Here is a 19,234-nt window from a genome sequence, read left to right as displayed (position 1 = left end):
AAGTTTAATCGGGGAGATGAAGAAAAAAGGACGGGGAGTCAGAAGGAGATAAAACGTAAAGGACAGGGATGAAGTAAAAAAAAAAAAAGCCAAAGCAGGAAGCAATGGAGAAACTCCAGCGTCAAACATCTGAGGAGATAAAATTAGCTTTTCCGGATAATTCTGAGCTTGTGTCACCATGTGCATCTCCACTGTAGGGGAACCAGCTGGAGACTTTGGAGGCTGAGACACAGTGAATGCATGGCTGACGACACAAGGTAGAAACAAAGTTAGTCCAAGCGATGCATCTCATCCGATCTGTTTTGGTTTTAGTTTTCATTATTATATACACGTTAAAACATTTTTTTAGAGATTTTATTAAGGTACTTGCATAGCAAAGACAAGAAAAGTCTAGCTAATAATATTGACACAGTATTTCAAAATTTTTTTTCACAATGCATTCTTTTTTAAAAAGTGATAGTCCTCCTTAAAAAAATATTCCTCCTTAAAAAAATACATCTCGGTGGCCCTTGTATACTTCCACACTGATGAAAGCATTGATTAAAACAAAGATGGAAAAAAGAGAAAGCAACTGGATACACACTCTCTCTCACTCACAGACACACACAGACACACACAGACAATAATCTAAATGCTTACTGTTGCTCTTCAGTATCTACTCTGTCTGTGATTTGTGCTGCTGCCAGGCAACACCAGGTGAAGGACACTTGACAGGAAAATGAAAATCACTAAAAGGGATTTTTTTTTTCCTGTTTATTTTCAGCCTGAATGAACTCAGAAGGAAGAATATGGTAGGTGTGTGTCTGTGTGTCTGTGTGTATCTGTATGTGTGTGTTCATATACAACATGTTTGATATTTGTGCCCGAAAGGATATTTACACAAAAAATCTTTCAGAGCCCTGAATCAGTGTCTGCAGCGGCCAACTCCGCTCTCACACTCGTGGTTCAGCAACAAGTGAAATGTTACTGTTTCACCTAAAAAATGTTCACTGATGTCCCTGGAACTTTCTTTGTCCAGTATGAAAAAGACTGCGTCAAATGGTGTAGAATGTACAGTGTCTGAAAAGTGCGTGACGTTTCAGAAATATTTGAGATGAATTCTGGAAACGTACAGTAAAGCTAAAGTATTTGTACCTCGGATCACCTCGATTCCTCAGCTAGCCTATTCCTACGCATTGCTTTTTTGTCTTTTATATAGCTGTTTAGTACCACATAAACCGGCTTTTCATTCCCATTTTACGAGTCATTTTACTCTCGGTGAAAAGATGTTTTTAGGGATGTCCGATATTCACTTTTTGCCGATATCCGATATGCCGATATTGTCCAGACACTTAATTTCTAATTCCGAAATAGATATCGAGTTACTGCAATTGTAGCAATAAAAGTTCTTCAGCGCACTGAGGCATCCGACTGGTCTGGTCATACGGCGAAACCCGGGCATTGCGTTATTAGGAATTCGTTATCGGACGGAAAAGAACGATAACAATTCTTAGATATTACATATTACAAAATATGCTAATATCGGTCAGCCAAATTTAACGGACAACCCTAATGTTTTTCGTCTACTTCCCAGCTAATTTTCGGTTATTCTTTTAAATTTGAACGGTATAGTTAGCTGTTTTCGGGTAGCCCTGCCCATGTTGACAGCTGGGATTGGCTGCAGTACCGTTAAGAGTCAAGACAGTGTGATCAAAAGTATGCTATGCCAAAACGACAGCCCATGAAGCACATGCCATCCACCGCAAATCTTAGGTTTACAAGGTTTGATAAAAGGGTGGAAAAAGAGTTAGCACTTAGTAGAAAGTGAAGCGCGTATGTGCGAGTGCGCTTATATAAGCGATGAGACTCGTGTCAGCTTGTTGTATATTCATAATGATTTCTCGGGTCATTTCTGCCAGCTGTCAACAAAAGCTTCAGCCTTGATGATGAACCAGAAGAAAAGGGAGGAAAAAAAAAACATCTCACTCCTACATCCGTTCACACTCCTACACTAAACACTAGACGAGAAAAAAAAAGAAATCATGAAATTAGTCAAGTTTTTTAAATATTTCCAACAAGCAAAAAAAAAAGATTCTATTCCTAATCTTCACTGCAGTGAAAACTGAAAAACACCTCTTTTCTGTCTGTTCTGTCTCAATGTCGTAAATAGCACTTACACTTACAAAAGTAGTCATCTGAAAACTAAAGATGCTAGCGACCCCGTAATTTTACCATAACACAGCGGTGCTATCTTTTGTGGTAAACTGAAGCTTCCATTCAGAATTGCAATAATTACAGCCACTGTAGGATAACAAGATGTGTTAAGCTAGCAGGGAACGAGTAGTTAGTTAGAGACTTAACGTTAGCCTTGAATATGTTGGTTATTAGCTAATAGTAATATTTTGCTAAAAAAAAATGTCGATAAGCAGGCATCTATTCTATTTATCTATTAGCCATTAGCTGATAGCTAACCTGTTTATGAGCCGGTTGGTATCAGTCACTTTATTGTTATCTGTTTGCTAACTGAGCCATTCAGGCTAACTTAAGGGAGAGTTTTATGTCCTATTCATTGAGTTTATTTGAAAAATCACAATATAAGCAGTTGAAATCAGACAAGAGAAAATGTAGGGATGGACTTTTTAGTCATTGTAATTAGTAATGGTGTGTGATTTATTACTACGGAAAAAGAAAAAGTAATTAACATCAGCTCATCGACAATCACCCTGCCTTGTTCCTAAAGACCATTAGCCACAAGAAATCAACGCTCAAAAAGTTCCTAAAGACCATTAGCCACAAGAAACCAACAACGCTCAAAAGGTCCAATTGAATTCAAAATGAGTTTCAAATAGGCACGAGGCGTGGCTGTCGACAATCGACGTCAACTTTTTCCAGGTCTGCTGTCCTCCTATCAGCGACATTTGATTACTGCAGTAGACGGAGATGAACAAAGTGACTGAAGACTAAATGGGTGGTAAAATCGAGACAAAGGAGCGTGAAGGAAGAGAGGGAGGAGAGGCTGCAGCTACGCTGCCAGTGGGGAAACAGATGATGATAAATGTCAGTCTATTATTGCCTGAACAGAATTTAGGACAGCAGCTTCATGGTTGCCTCTGCGGGTCGGCAGCAGAGGGAATTAGGCTGGAGGAGAGTAGGTGCAGCCAAGGTTGGATGATTGGTGTTTCAATGAAATATACACAGAGAGAAGGTGAGACTCTCGTGCTAACAGATCACAACACAGAGTAGTGGCAACTCTGGGCGGGAAAATGTATCTAATTCCTATGCATTGGGCCGCTGCGGTAGCAGGGAAGGTAGGGGGAGGTCGTCGTTATCACGCTACGCTACATGAGGACAAGAGCTTTGTTTTCATGTATGCCACATTGGATTGTGATACATTTGCTTTTTTAAGGTAAGGAATTGTTTATTTTAATTCCTACATAAGGGATTCTACCACTGTTAGCGTAAGCGAGTGCGTGAGTTCCAACGAATGGAGAAAATCGTGTTACGTCGTGACGCCGGAATGCGATTCCGATTCCGATGTAAGTCGAGGACTCCTTGAGGAAACTAGCCGAACACTGGTCGCGTGCTACTGTAAAATGCCGGGATGGAAGATCAGTTGCTGATGAATTAACAGTCGATAATCGTTCTTATCCACAGGTAGACGAACAAAAGGTCATCTAAAGTTCACAATTTCTAAAAATAGGGTTAGGGTTATTGTATCAGAGACCAGCTAATTATCGGTCGTCAGTATCTGTTGAAATAAATCCATAACCACTGTGGCGCTGCATTGACAACGGTCTAGCGGGGGGGGGGGGAAACATACGGCACGTGGGCCAAAAAAGGGGGGGGGTTCAATCCGGCCCACTTGAACACTTGTTGTTCGTGATGGTTTATCAAAGCAAAAAAACAAAGAGGAAAAACATGAAATTATTGTTATTTAGAGGTAATTACGTTACGATTGAACCAGTCCGGCCCACTTGACATCTAATCATGCTGCACGTGGCCCCTGAAATAAAATGAGTTTGAAACCCCTGGTCTACGTGGTCAGGCCTCTTCTATACAGAAGTGTGAGCTGCTGTTTCTAGTATTTGTAGACGGCTTTAAATGAAGCCCTCATCAGTTGGAGCTCATTAGCTGAGCCCACTACTTCAGCCCACTACCGTGTTGTTGTAAGGAGTATAAATAGATTTTAGGACCAAACAGAGTCAGGTCGGGTGAGTTCTACAAGCACTGAAAGTCTCTCTCTGGGTATGTGTACTTGAGTTCGTTGCCTTTTGAAGACCAGGTCATGCAAGAGTGACCTCATCAAGACCAGGACTTCTCAATAGGGCACAATGTCTGTTCCAAGTTTGGAGCAGTTGTCATAAAGAAGCACCAAGGGTCGTAGGTGGTTGCCAGGCTACAAAGTTAATGCTAGCATGTCCGCAGACATAAAAAAAAAAAAAAAAGGCCGTTACATAATAAAGTTGCCTTATATAACAATGTGATGTCTCGACATGAATAGCGCACACACACCAGACACACACACACACTGCTGTTTTAAGAACTAGACAGAAAAAACAAACACAGGATGCTAGGTCAGAGTGGACACAAACGAAAACACACAAACACAAACTGACACATAAACACAGAGCGGAGAGTGCAGGAAACTGGAATGAATAAAAAAACATGTTGTTTTTATGAATATGCTTATGTACAACTGCAAAAACACAAACACACACACACACACATCAGTCTGACATTGGCCTAAAGGATTGTGGAGCATCATGGGAACTTTGTTAGCTCAGTTAAAGGTCAACCACACGCTGATGGTAAAGCAAATATTTGAAATATTAGTTTTTGAAATAATGAGTGATTGGTTGATTTTGTGATGGATGAAACTCCGAAAACCTGAAGCAGTCACTTCCTCCTCGCTTGTTCAGTGATTCGGATTCTGTTCCTTGGGGATAATTTGCATATTTAGGGAACTTTTAGCTTGACATTAAGACTACAATATTACAAAAGGTATCAGCAGTGTACTGAAACTACGGCCCGGGGTCCAGATATGGCTCGTTTGGTTTGTTAATCCGGCCCACCAAACTGGTCATAATTATATTATACCGTATTATATTCATATACCGTTTAGTGGACAGACAGATTATGCAGATCTATTGGACCAAAACAATCGGATTCAACCAAATCTTTGGATTGCAACTGGTCAATCTCTACTTTATCATTCTAATTTTGGGGGATCCAACCACCCAACACCTAACTTGTTCAAATCAAAGTCAACAGTATAGCACAGAAATACTGTCATTTTCCTTTCTAGAGAAACTTCTGGAAAATAATTTGGTCCATGAACAAAGGCCCTTCCAGGTCCACCAACACGGCCCGTCTCCCTTTCTTTATGTCTGCCGTTGTCAGCAATATACTTTTTCAATTTGGGTTTCGCGTACGCACGTCTTGCTCGCTTTCAGGGAATTCCAAAATCTTTGATTGAATTTGCTGGAACATCCCAGACGACGATCACGACGATCGTGCTGAAAATCTGTCGATCGGATCGCTGCCGTAAGCGAAAGATGCATGGAAATTCTGCCACATCACTCCCGGGCCCCGACTCCTGGGAGATTTGTTGTGTCTGCATTTATTTCATTAAGCCGAGAAATTGTTCCTTGCAGTCACGTAACAGCACGGCACAGCACGGCAGCACAACTGCGATTACAGCAAACTAAGTGTGCAGCACAAGGAGCGAGTTGGAAGGAATTCACTGACTGTGTTTAGAGAGATGGAAGATTTCTGCGTAAAGAGCAGAGATGAATCGTGTTATGTTTAAAGACGAAGGTGTCTGTCAAACACGGATGGAGACAAAACATGTGACATTTGCAACTAATGAGTTTGAACTCTCAGCAGTAAGTCACAGCGGCGGCGAGTAACATCAGTTCCTAGGATTTTTTTTTCCCCTTTTAAACAATGTATGAGCTAGTGTTTTGTGCGAGCGTTACATGTTTATGCGCGTTGTTTGCTGAACAAGCTGATTTGTGTCAGTGTTTGTTTCGCAGTTGTTGCCTGCTGCCGCATACAACCGAATGAGATTAGATTAAAAATCTGCCTTTTTATCCTTTGTTTTCATGCAAAAAAGTACATTGGATCATTTTCATTTTTAGTGAAGTGTAATTTTACAAAGAATTTATCAAGCGGGCCGGAGTGAAAGCACAAGCGGGCCAGTTTTGGCCCCGCGACCCGTGTGTTAGACACCCTCGTTCTAGACCAGCGGTGTCGAACCCCTGGTCCGCAGACCAGTACTAGTCCATAGGACATTTGGTACCGGGCCACAGTGGGACAGAGTGAAAAAATGTCCTTTTTTTTTTACTTATTTACTTCATTCAAAGAAATCCACCATATCCATTTACTTTCTTTATTTAAAGATAATCTGGCAATATTTCAAAATTAAAGGTCATTCAGACTCTGATACAAACAGAGTAGAGTCTAAAAGATGTTTTACATTTGCAACTAATGAGTTTGAACTCTCAGCAGTAAGTCACAGCGGCGGCGAGTAACATCAGTTCCTAGGATTTTTTTTTCCCCTTTTAAACAATGTATGAGCTGGTGTTTTGTGTGAGCGTTACATGTTTATGCACGTTGTTTGCTGAACAAGTCAGTGTTTGTTCGTATAGATGTAACTACTCTATAACAGACTAATGCATGTTAATATTGTTCATTTCTATATGATAAAATAATAACTTTTCATTTCTCAGGTTAAGAAACTCTGCGTCATTTAGGTTTACTAAGTGCTTTTCAATTTATCAAGCGGGCCGGAGTGAAAGCACAAGCGGGCCAGTTTTGGCCCCGCGACCCGTGTGTTAGACACCCTCGTTCTAGACCAGCGGTGTCGAACCCCTGGTCCGCAGACCAGTACTAGTCCATAGGACATTTGGTACCGGGCCACAGTGGGACAGAGTGAAAAAATGTCCTTTTTTTTTTACTTATTTACTTCATTCAAAGAAATCCACCATATCCATTTACTTTCTTTATTTAAAGATAATCTGGCAATATTTCAAAATTAAAGGTCATTCAGACTCTGATACAAACAGAGTAGAGTCTAAAAGATGTTTTATTTTGAAAATTTAATGATCCTTCAATGCTCAGCATCTTGGTCTGTAGTAACGGGTGGTACTGGCTGACCAGTCTTTGGAACCAAAAAAGATTGGGGACCGCTGGTATAGATGTAACTACTCTATAACAGACTAATGCATGTTAATATTGTTCATTTCTATATGATAAAATAATAACTTTTCATTTCTCAGGTTAAGAAACTCTGCGTCATTTAGGTTTACTAAGTGCTTTTCAAGCTCCTGTGGGCCACACAAAATGGCTTGGCGGGCCGCATTTGGCCCCCGGGCCTTGAGTTTGACACGTATGTTCTAGACAGTCTGTGACCAAGGCAGACATAGAAGAGAGCGGAGCTTCTGCTAAAGTTCAACAGTTTAGCGATCAAGTGAAAGCAGGAAAACTGATATGATCTGTACATGTGCTGAGGGGAGATTCTTAGAAAAGAGATGCTCTGGAGACTTTTTTGGCCCTGTATTATAGTTTATGTTATTTTTAATCACAGTCAACTTCCTGTTTTGTTTTTTGTTTTTTTCGGTCATAATGGTTAATTTAATTAAATTTAAAATGCATCTCTAAACCCAGGAGACTTTAAACAGAGATAACAGCTGCTTCACATCAACTGAGACCACATTTGACAACAACACTTTAAATTCTCAGTACAATGTTTAACTTTTAACTTCTTTGTGATACTAAGAATATATTATCGGGAGACAGAGTTCTCAGATTTATACACACAACTATCGGCTTGTGTAAATGAGTGGAATTCTGGAACATTTCAACAGTAAAAAGCACAGGAGAACCCTTGGGTTTCTTACTGCAGCTGATTCGGAAACATTTACTCCATCAAACCAAAGCTGTAACCAAGGCACTCATTTCTCCAGGGAAGTAGTCGGAACCCACGTTTCGCCTTCTTCTCAGGCCTTAAAGTGACCAGTAGTGGAAACAGGAAGTAAACAGAATTAATTAAGCCCATTGAAGTATTAAACAAACGCCATCTAGTCTGAAACTTTAAAGTAAACACACTCACACTGAAGTAGCAGCGGAGAAAATAAATCAGTGTAACAAAAAAAAAAGAAAAACATGAATGAATTAGAATGTCTTTTTTGATCTTTAAATTACCACAAGATCATCTTGCGCTTCGAAAAACCAAAAATGAGTGGAAAAAAATAGAAATTGTAAAGATATCGGTTTATGCCAAACGATCAAAATCTTCAAACTTCTTGGTATAAGACCTTCAAACACTGAGAATGGGTGTCAGGTCTGATGTTTTTATTTGGGATGGTTCGATCTGCTACTCAGGATTGGTATCGGCGGGATATTGGTCAAAATTTCACGATCGACCACCGAGAAAATCAACTACAGCTCGTTCGATCTGATAGCTACTCGACTTAACTTTGCGTGATACGCCATAAACAGAGACACGGCAACGGCAGCCCGCGGCACGCTGGAAGAGAAGACTTAACTTTGCGTGATACGCCATAAACGGAGACACGGCCACGGCAGCCCGCGGCACGCTGGAGGAGAAGGGAAGGTATCGGATTGATGTCGGTATCGGGAGATACTCTAAGATCGTAACGTCATCATATCAGACATGAAAAAGTTGTATCGAGCCATCCCTAGTTTGTCCAGGGTATGTCCAATGTCAATGCCAGGTCAGACAAACCAATGTAAGCAGTTCATGTACATATTTTAACCCTTGGTAAATTTGTCCTAGTTCAGTATCGTCTCCGCTCAGCTCTTTTTTTTATCTGACACCATCAGCATCTGCCGTCCTTCAACATCAGGTCCTAAAGAAACCCCTGGAGCTTCTTCTCCTTACCACCTCCCTCTCTTTATTCTTACCCTCGGTCTCCCTGTCTGTCTCTCTCTCTCTCTCTCAGCTGGATAGGACACACACAGGGCCGTAATGAGAGCACACAACCCAGTCTGCAGGAGGCAGCTCTTTCATAGGCCATCCTGGATCACTGGTAACCATGGCAATAAGTGCTACTGCCACACACACACAAACACCCATTCATTCTGAAAACCCCTCGAGTCTGTTTTGTCACAACACGACTCCGCGGGAGCCGCTCAGTCCCTGAAGAACACATTAATGTCTTCAAGGATTAAAATGCAAAGACACAGTGAGTCAATCGGGTTATCGGTTCGTGATTATATTTACAACAGGGCCTTTATTTGCCCCTCTAATGGCAGTTTGGATTGCAGGATAATTTGGTCACATTTGGAAATACTTTCATATTCAGAAATATCTCACTGAAGAAATATCTCACTGACCCCCGGGGCATTGTTGAGTCTTAAGTTGCAGTCACACCAAAAATGATAGAGGTGAAAGAACAATTTTGAACCGCCTGTATCGTGCCGCTTGATCACTTTTGGACTAGTGCTTCTTTCGCTTGTTGTGTCCCTAGATGCTCCGGGGGAAAAAAACGGCGTGCGGGGGAGTTATTTATCCGCTCATTTTCTCAACCCAGATATTAAAACACAAATGACCAGAATACCAGAAAAGTTCAATTTTTCCAACTTAATTTGCATGGCCTCAGAAGCTCTTTCGCTCCCTCCACTTCATCGGCACCGCATCCGAAAGCTTCCAATCGTGCGTCACGCCACATACATCGATTGTGTCGACGTGGATCTGCTGCTCAATCCGTGCCTTTTGCTTTTAGTGTGAATTCCCTTATTACAGTTGCTTACCTTCTCGATTAGCATAAAATATAACAATTTAACAGAAGCATTCAAAACCTGTATCATTACGATTAATATCCCTGTCCTTTCTGGGCTACCACTGGGTGTCACTGATGTAAATATCTGGGCTGTTTTTGTATCTTTTCACTATCACTAGCATTAGCATTTCATCAGATTTACTTTGGGTTTGGGACTTAACTATTACTTCAAGGAGACTTGACGAAATCCTTTAGCTTATAACTTGACGATTGATTTCTTTTTTTTGTACTAGCCCAGTCTAGATACCTGCACATTTACAGAAGATACGACGACATTTCAGTACGACGACATTGTGGACTACGCTCTCTGAAATATCAGTTGTACCGGGCGAGATGATGTGTGTCTGTGTTTGAACACCAACCCACGAGAGAAATTATTTATCAATCATACGTGTGGGCGGGGGCATTTGTATTCACTGGAGTTTCGTGCTTTCCTGACATGTTCTAGTTGGAAGAGAATTTAATAAAGAACTAAAATAAGACCTGATGTTCACACCGCATCCGTGAAAGGTATTATTGGACGTAATAATGTAAAATGTTTCTATAGTCCATAACAATAAAATCTTACCAACTGACCAACAAACGAAGAGTAAAATGTTAGTCATTAGATTCCATCAGGGAAATCCATTATTGCGAACATCATCACGATGTTTAACCAAAAGAAAGAGAAGAAAACAGTAATCGAACATTGTGGGTACAGATGACACAACCACCAAAAACACAAAGAGCTGAGCCCTAGATATTAAAATAAGTTACATCAGTGGGCAGCAAACAGTATTGTCAGCTTGGCGTTTCTCCATTCCAGCATCAAGGTTTAGATTGTTGTATCAATATCAGTGTATAAGCACAACACCAAGAATATCAAGCAATGCCAGACTCCAGCTGAAATCCTGCAGGTTATTAATTTTCCCCTTGATTTGGTGCTTGAATATGCAAAAGCAGGCATGAAAAAAAAAGAAGGAAAAAAAACAAAAAAAAAACAAATGTCATTTCTCTGTCTAAACTGCACAGCCCAGCACCACATCCTAAGAGGAAAGTCATTTTCTGTTGGTCACAAATTCAGAAGGAATGATACCGAAGGACTTTTTTTTTAAAACAAGCACGCCATAACCATCAGTTAAGACCACTACTTTGTCTTTTCTCGTCCCCTCCTTTGCTCCTTAACGTCCGTTTTTTTATCTGCTCAAAATTAGCGTAGCAGACAGCTGAACATCTTAGAGTCTCAGCTCAAGAGATTTCTTCCAGTAAAATTGTATTCCTTGGGTTTCTCTTAACAGGGATCCTTTACTGGGTAAGTGTTTACAGCTGAGATGCTGTAATTTCTTGCTGTGCTAATAAAATGGTTGTGATTCTTTGAGAAACACACATGCGCACACATGCATGAAGACACAGCATCTGGACACAGACAGCAGCAAATCTGGAACGGGTCGCCTGGAGCTTTAGCTGTTACAGGCTAGCTCCGAGTTGTTGACTTGATTAAAACGTCTAGACACCGACACCGTCTTCGAGCAACAAACCCGGATGATGATCAGCGGAACAAAGGAGAGAAAGAGGAAAACAAAAGAAATCTTTTCACGGACCGGCCTCTGAGGTGTGGCGGATCAAGACAACTAAATAAAATAATATTTGGTATTTTCTAAATCCATCCATCCATCCACTTTCATCCGCCAGAGGCAGCAGTCGCCACCCAGATCACACTGCACCGTACCAGTACATCGTGATCCTTCCTGCGGGTGGTGAGTCCACTGGAGGGCGCCAACCGGCCTAACCTGGATTTGACCTTGCCCAGGAGGTGAACCCTGGCAGACGTACAGCGTACACACAATAAAACTGTCATTTAGTCCAACCCTGTGGTGCAGTGGGCACTTTGAGGACTGGCCCCGAGATGTGCTTGCTCAACACACCGCAGCCAGCCAGGCAGGAATCAAACCTGCAATCTCCTGATTACAAGCCCAATCCTCTTAGGCCACGGGAGGTCCAAACACAACAGCCCACATCTGATCCGCATTACAGCCACCAACAACAGCTACGCTGTGCTTCAAGAAGCCTTTACAATCTCTGAGTGGAGATCACAGCGCAACATTCCCAACCAAGGCTTGGCAGCAAGTTTGACGAGATGTGTTTTTGCAAATATTTCGTTCTTACATCACCTGGGAAAAAGCTCCATACAAGGGTGAAATTCCTTCATATTCCTGCAAATTTGTATGACAGAACATCTGTTGTAGTGTTTCCCAATTGAAATATTATTGAGCGCCTGGTAATATTTATTTATGTATTTATCGGTACATACAATCATACAATCCGCTGATTATTAAAATATATTAAATACGCTCGCTCTGCTGCCATCTAGTGATGCACCCATCTATTTGAGAAGCACTGATCTTATACGATGGAAACAGGATTTTTATGTCGATTGGTAATTTGAAAACGGCTGTGAATGGTAAATATTACGTTCCTGTTTTTCTGCCTGAAATCAGTAAAAAAAAATGGTTGAGTTTGAGGTCCACCAGTAGAGCTGGACAATCAGAAAAAACTGGCCCAAATCCAACTTTGGCTGGATGTCACAGCATGGTCCGAAATAAATGTTTACGAGCGCTAGGGTCCGAGTTTGATCTGTACTAGATTTCTGATGTTCTCCCATTCTGGGAATCATTTTGCCTAAGGATAATTCTGTATTCAGCTGCTTGGCTTTCCCACTTCCAGCTTGGTCATAACACAGGGAGGGAGGGAGGGAGTGAAATCCAACAGAAGCTCCAGATGAGATAAAGAACTAAAGCCGCAAAGGCAACAGGACAAAAAAGACTAATAGAATAACGACAGACTGGAACAGACAGTCCAGTGTGTGTGTGTGTGGCAGAAGTGACAGGCAGAGAATAGATGGAAAGGACAGCATTGTTGTCCTAGTGCTAAATAAATCAACTCTGCAATTTGGTCTGACTTGAGTGTTTATGATACAGAGGCGTAATGTTGAGATAGAAAGGGGTGAGAGACAAAGAGAGAGAGAGAGAGAGAGAGAGGGAGAAAGAGTGAGGGGAAAGCCCACCTGTCTCTTATCTGAGAAAGAAGGAGGTAGGATCCACAGGAGGACACAGTAGGAGATGGTTTTAATCAGAGTCAGAAAAAAAAAAAACAGGCTAAATGAGTTGAAGGGTGCAGTGGTGTAGAAACACACACATCATTTTAATGGAACTCTTATACGATGGGAAAAAAAGAAACCTGTCAACCATCAATCATGATACAAAACAGTACGAGAAGCATATAAGAAAAGATTTAAAAAAAAAGATGATCAAAATAGAAGGAATAGAAATGCACAGATCTAGATCTGTCTCCAGATCTAGATCGGCGCCAACGGGCAACAAACGCGTTATTGTCACGTTAACTCATCAGTTCATTAACTCAGATAATTCATCTCGATTAATTGCAAGAAGCCATGCGACTAATCGCAATTACAAATTTTTAATCGTTGCCCGGCCCTAATATATCTAAATGTATATACGTATATGGTTCGAGTAAGTTCCTTCCTTCGGGTCATCTTAGGACAGAATGGAAGATTCCAGGCAACATTCAAGAAAATAAGTATATATGTATATATAAATATATATATAAATACATGTATATATATTTACATATATATGTATATATATATATTTATATTTATATATTAAATATATATAGTTGTACAGGTTTCTGCAAATATTAAAAAAAAATTAATAGAACAATGCATTATACATTATAAGTGAGTCAGCGATTCACTTCATTGGTCCATTTTTGTTTCGTGCGCGCACTGTATCGTGATGTCAAATAAATTTGTCTTTTCTTTGTGCACCCATGTTTTCGGTTCAGGTTATTAAAGAAGGATTGCGTCATCACCAGGCTAGGTATCCAAGGAAAACAGACAACAAGCCAATTCAAACACACACGCACACACACACACACACACCCATAAATACTTCGAATAGGGAAGTAAAGTTAATAAAGTCCATGAAAAGATAAAGTGAGAAACTGTCTCCCTTTCTGCTCTGCATAGATTGTATAGTGAAAGCAAATAGAACTTATAAATAAAAAATGAAATAAATGTTGTAATGCCTTCAGAAATGTAGATGTTTGACACTAGTTCTGCCAAAGTAAAGTAGTTTCCAAGGTACAATAATAAAGGATTACTAAATTAGGAGTCATTCCAGGTCGTGGACATTATTTCAATACAGGATCTTCTAAGTATGACCCAGTCTTAGCTATCTGGACACGGAACAGTTCCTTTAAAAAGAAGAGATTCCCTCACCAGGAATAACAGGTAAACAGTGTCAGAGGGCAGACAACACACAACCGTTGGGTGTGTGTATAATCCTGCCAGAGTTAGCAGCAGCAGATTATCTTTCAGATACCTTGACTAATTATCAGTGTAGTGCCTCCTACTGCTGGGGTCAGCATGTCAGAGCAGGGTAATGGGATTGAGAATTCAAAGACGGTGGCTGATTTTAGCTGCCTGTCTTTTCTGTCCAAACACCCACGTGGTATTGACATCATTCCAAAAAATAATAATAATTTTGCCCCAACATTTCAAAACCTGTTTATGAAAAGGAAATTGTACCGATGTCAACATGTCTAACAGGGAACCAAACGTTGAAAATGAAAACCAAGTGCACTGATAAGAATAGTAGATAAAGGATCACAATAAACAACGTAACCCACCTTTACATCCACAAACACGAGTTTTCCATACTTTGATTTTGAATGTGTCAGTGTCAGGAAAAAAAAAAATTGAAAAATATTTTTAAAAAAACAAATGAACATAAAAATGAGTGTCATCGGCATATCAAGATATTTTGTGTTTTTTCAAGAGAAATAAAAACCAAATAATAAATGATGTGAATCTAGAATTGAACCCTGTGGATTCTCATACTTATTAGTCTAAGAAATCTCATACAATTCACAAAAGTTCATGATTGGACGGAAATGCTGAACAGATTCAACCCCAAATATATAGTTACCCAGAGATTTTTTTTTTAATTCAAGAGATTTCTCTCGTGATTTTTCAGTGATACATGATAAAGTTGCCAAAGCACGACAAGAAACATGATGAAAATGCAGCTTGCATTTCTATCATTGCAGCTTCAATATTGAAAACGTGTTTTCAAATCTATTATGTTCCTCACCTTGAGAGCACAATTTGGAAAAAAAAACAGAGTGAGAAATAACTGCAGAGGGTAAAATTACAGATAACGACCAGAAATGACAGGAAGGAGAAGCTCCAGATTAAAGAAGTGAAGAGTTTCCTAATGATGCTCCACTCTTGAGGCAAGAAGACAAAGAAATAAAAATGGCAGCCGGGCAGCAAAAGGAGGGGAAAGGAAGTCTTTTCAAACCAGAGACCAGCTAATTATTTTAATTTGCCTTCGATGAAAAGAAAAAAGGGAAAATGCTTGTGTGTGTGTACACGCGTGTGCGTGCGTCACAGTTACTGAATTTTCTAACGACAAGTGGACTAGCGTAAACAAAAGTCTGATGTTGTAAATTGTACTTGGCATGACGTTAACTAGTAACAACCAGGTTAGAAGTTATGCTCTGTTGAGGCGATTCAAACCAGCTAAGCTAAGACACTAAAAATCCAGCAAAATATTCAGAAACAAACTAAGAAAAAAAGTTGACTAAAAGTTAACCAAAGGGGTGCTTAATGTTAGCCAAAAGAAAGCTAAACATAGCTAAATGATAGCAAAAGCAAAACAGGTTATTACTCATAGGGAGGGATTGCTAAGAATAACCCAAATAATGCCGCTGACCTGTTGGCCTGTAATTGCAGGGTAGGCATGCAAAATCCCATAATAAGCAGGGTACCAACGTAAACAAAAACAAACTTCCCTACTCTCAGTGTGCAATAAAGCTCTTCCCACTGCTCCTATTGCACAGATGGGCTCAACACAAATCAGACAAATCTGTCGGGGGAACCAAAATATACAATGACAAAAAACCTATGGTATTTTGCCAGAAGTTATCTTTAAAATTAGAAGCTTTCAAATTGCCGAAAAAGTCCATCTGATGTGGCTCCAGATCTGTGAATACAGCGACTGGTATGAGAACAATTTGGATGAACAAAGTGAACAGAGTGAACAGAGTGTCCAGAGACCGGAGAAGAAGTTCTTCTGTGAATTCACCGAAAAACTGAGGTCATTTTTGGTCCCAGCTGCTAGAAGGGACTTTTATCACATCATCCAAAAAGGAGAGTTGTCATTAAAAGCATTTAGACCACCGTGTCACAGTCTGTTCCATCAGTCGCTTCAGGTCTGTAACCACGTCTCAGTCCCCGCCACAGCTTCTCTGACCTCAGACAACCATTTCCTGGACGTCACCCATAACCTCTGACCTCCAATCAGGACATCTCTGCCCGGTTTCCTTGGCTACTGAAATGAGTGGAGCAGAGAGAAAAAAAAAAAAACTGGCTTCTCTCACGTCTCCATCTGGCTCTTTATTCATCATCACACACCCATTTTTAAGTCTTGGCTGGTCTTTCGCAGAGTCTCAGCTGAGGATTCAGAGCTCTGGCTGCAGGAAGCGCAGGGTTTTTTTTGAGGAATAAGGAGGAAGTGTGATGCCTTACAGTTTGTTGTTTTTGTATTGGAAGAAAATGTGTTCAAATATGTGTTGGTACAAAAGGATAAATGGATGAAAACAACAAAAAAAAAAAGATTTCACCAATGGGGCCTGTTGGTAATTTGAATCGGACAGAATTTAAAATATTTGGACTATTTTTTTAGGGTTGGTCACGACAGAAATTAAGCATAAAAAGTGCGATGGGCTTAGTCTATACCAAAATTAAGCATAAAAAGTGCGATGGGCTCAAGTCAATACCAGCATGATTGCATGGTTTGCATATTTTTCTGCATTTATGGCAATATTTTTGACTAATTGTATGTATGTAATTGTGTATATATTTACTGAAGATGTTTTTTTTTTTTGTTTTAATCTTGTATGTATGTAATTGTGTATATATTTGCTAAAAGTATTTTTTCTTGTTTTAATTTATTTATTTTATATATGTATTGCATGTGTAGAATTCCTCTGAAATTCAGAGAATTTTTGCATGTGTAGAATTCCTCTGAAATTCACGGAATTAAAAAAGGCAATAACATATTTATCATTTATGTAAATATGTTTTAACCCAGACCAATTGCTGACTCTGCACCAAACAACACAAACAAGTCCACGTGGCAACATCAGCCCGTCATGGGGACAGGTTCATAAAGGGTCACGCAGCAATTTTGGATGAAGGCTTTATATAGAAATAATAAATCATGCAACACAAAAGTCCAGGTGGAGAACAGGGGAATTGTTGTGCTGGGCGACGGACGAAAAAAAAACAGAGCAGCAGACAGGAATGACCTGAGAAACATTAGAATGAGCAAATGTTATTACACAACGCAACAGGGTTGCAGATGCAATATTTAAAGAAATAGGGTCCAAGATATGAGTTTGAAATACCACCTCTGAGTATGGGCCACATAAGCCCTCCACCCCAAATGGCTCGGATTTGAAAAGAACAGAGAAACAGGCCTCGGGCCGACAGATTAAAATGAGAGGCTTACGAGCTGTTGTGCCGAAATATGTAAGGTCAAGATGCGGACGACACAACGACATCTTCAATTAAAGTTCTAAATGTATTTTCTAATAGCGGCAAGATATCTAATAAAGAATGAACATTATCCTAATCATCACAACAGGGCTTAAAAAATAAATGAGGTGACCTTTTAGATCGAAGCCGACTCCATCAGCGCAGCTGATACCACTGTTTAATCCTCACCGTTCTTTTAATTTAATTATAGCGCTCGTAGCTTACACACGCACACACAAGTACGTACAAGTGAGCACATGTATGTGCATGCGTGGCCAGTGCTTTGGTCAATTTGTGTGTATGTGCGCTTGCGTTAATCCGCCCGTGGTTCCGCTCAAACCTGCTAATCTGACTTTATGAGAGAGAGAGAGAAAAAAATCCTGTTTGGGACAAAAACACAATGCTGCAATGAAGTATTAAAGCAGGATTAACAACAGTTACTCTCCGAGTGTGGAACAAGACGAAGAAATCATGTGGCCTGGTCATTTAAGCTGCTAACGCGCAAATAAGCCGAATGTTTGAACATTTCTGAACAGTTCTATTGAAAACAAAAGGCATGTTGTTCCACGGCTTTAAGGAAGGGGGTGGTGTTTCAGCACAATTTACCTCCGGTAGAGTGCTAAGCTAATCTGCTGTTTCGTTTCAGATTTAGCACAACAAGGGCACTGGACCATTCACAACACGGTATGTAGAGAAATAACGAACAAAAAGGATGTGAAGGGGAAATCTGAAGAAAAGATAGGATACCAAAAAAGATAGGGGGGGCTAGAGACATCCATCCATCCATCCATTTTCATCCGCTACCGGGTCGCGTGGGCAGCAGTCGCCACCCAAATCACACTCCACTGTATCAACCCCCCCTGAACCTTCCTGTGGGTGGTGAGTCCACTGGGAGGTACCAACCGCCCTGACCGTGATTCGATCTTGCCCAAGAGGTTCCACAGCAATGACAGAGACATTGCCTCTGGGCCAAAGTGCCACAGGCTAGAGACAAAGATATGATATTAACTTTGAACCGTTAAGGGTCTAGGGCGGTGGTTCTGAAACTGTGGTACGCGTACCACCTGTGATACGCGAGTAATCTCTGGTGGTACGTGGGGGAAAATTCATATTTTCACATTGACATTTTTAACTGAATAAATCTGAAACATACCATGCACAATTATGGAATTACGGAATCACGTGCAAAATGAACATGGAACGAGCCAGGGGAATTCTAACGTTGGTCATCATGGTGGTACTCAGAGAGATCAATGTTTTCTCAGGTGGTACAGAGTAGAAAAAGTTGGAGAACCACCGGTTCTTTTTTGTTTTTCGCTAATGTTGTGTGTGGTTCCTTCTCTTATTGCTAGAATCTGGTCTTGGACAACGCCTGTTAACGATAACAACAACGGATAATAGACGGCGGGAAATCCCAGAAACACGGCAACTCCTGTCATGTCCCAGCAACAAGATACGTTTGTGTTGTTTCCTCTGCAGCTGATACTTCACTGGTATACACCAGACAGCTCTTGTTACTCCAGTCTAAAATTTCATATATAAATAAAAACCACACACACACACACACACACGACCTTTCTTCTGATACACAAAGCGCAATGTTTATTTCAGTGGTTTAGTCTCGAGCCGTTGAGACCACAGACTCATGTTATATATTTTCTAAAACAGCTAAAGCTTGAGGGTTTCGGGCAAATGTGGTCACAGAAGGTCCTACATGCAGTTTTCACAGTAACAGGTGTGTACATACAAAGTGTGTGTGTGTGTGTCAGATCTCCAGTAGTCACAGTGCAATATCCCAGTGAACGCTGGCAACAGCTCAGCGTTCCTGCTCTGTGATACATGCTCT

At 40.5% G+C, this 19,234-nt stretch overlaps 1 protein-coding gene across 1 annotated transcript in view; it reads right to left on the bottom strand.

Moving 5' to 3' along the window:
- plcl1 (phospholipase C like 1) overlaps nt 1–19,234 on the bottom strand; it is a 57,240-nt gene that overhangs the window by 24,834 nt on the left and 13,172 nt on the right. The window lies entirely within an intron of this gene.

This window comes from Cynoglossus semilaevis, chromosome 16, assembly GCF_000523025.1.
Source record: "Cynoglossus semilaevis isolate Cse_v1.0 chromosome 16, Cse_v1.0, whole genome shotgun sequence".
Classification (NCBI taxonomy): Eukaryota; Metazoa; Chordata; class Actinopteri; order Pleuronectiformes; family Cynoglossidae; genus Cynoglossus; species Cynoglossus semilaevis.
The sequence above is the reverse complement of the archived record's forward strand: the minus strand, read 5'-3'. Positions and strand labels throughout refer to the sequence as shown.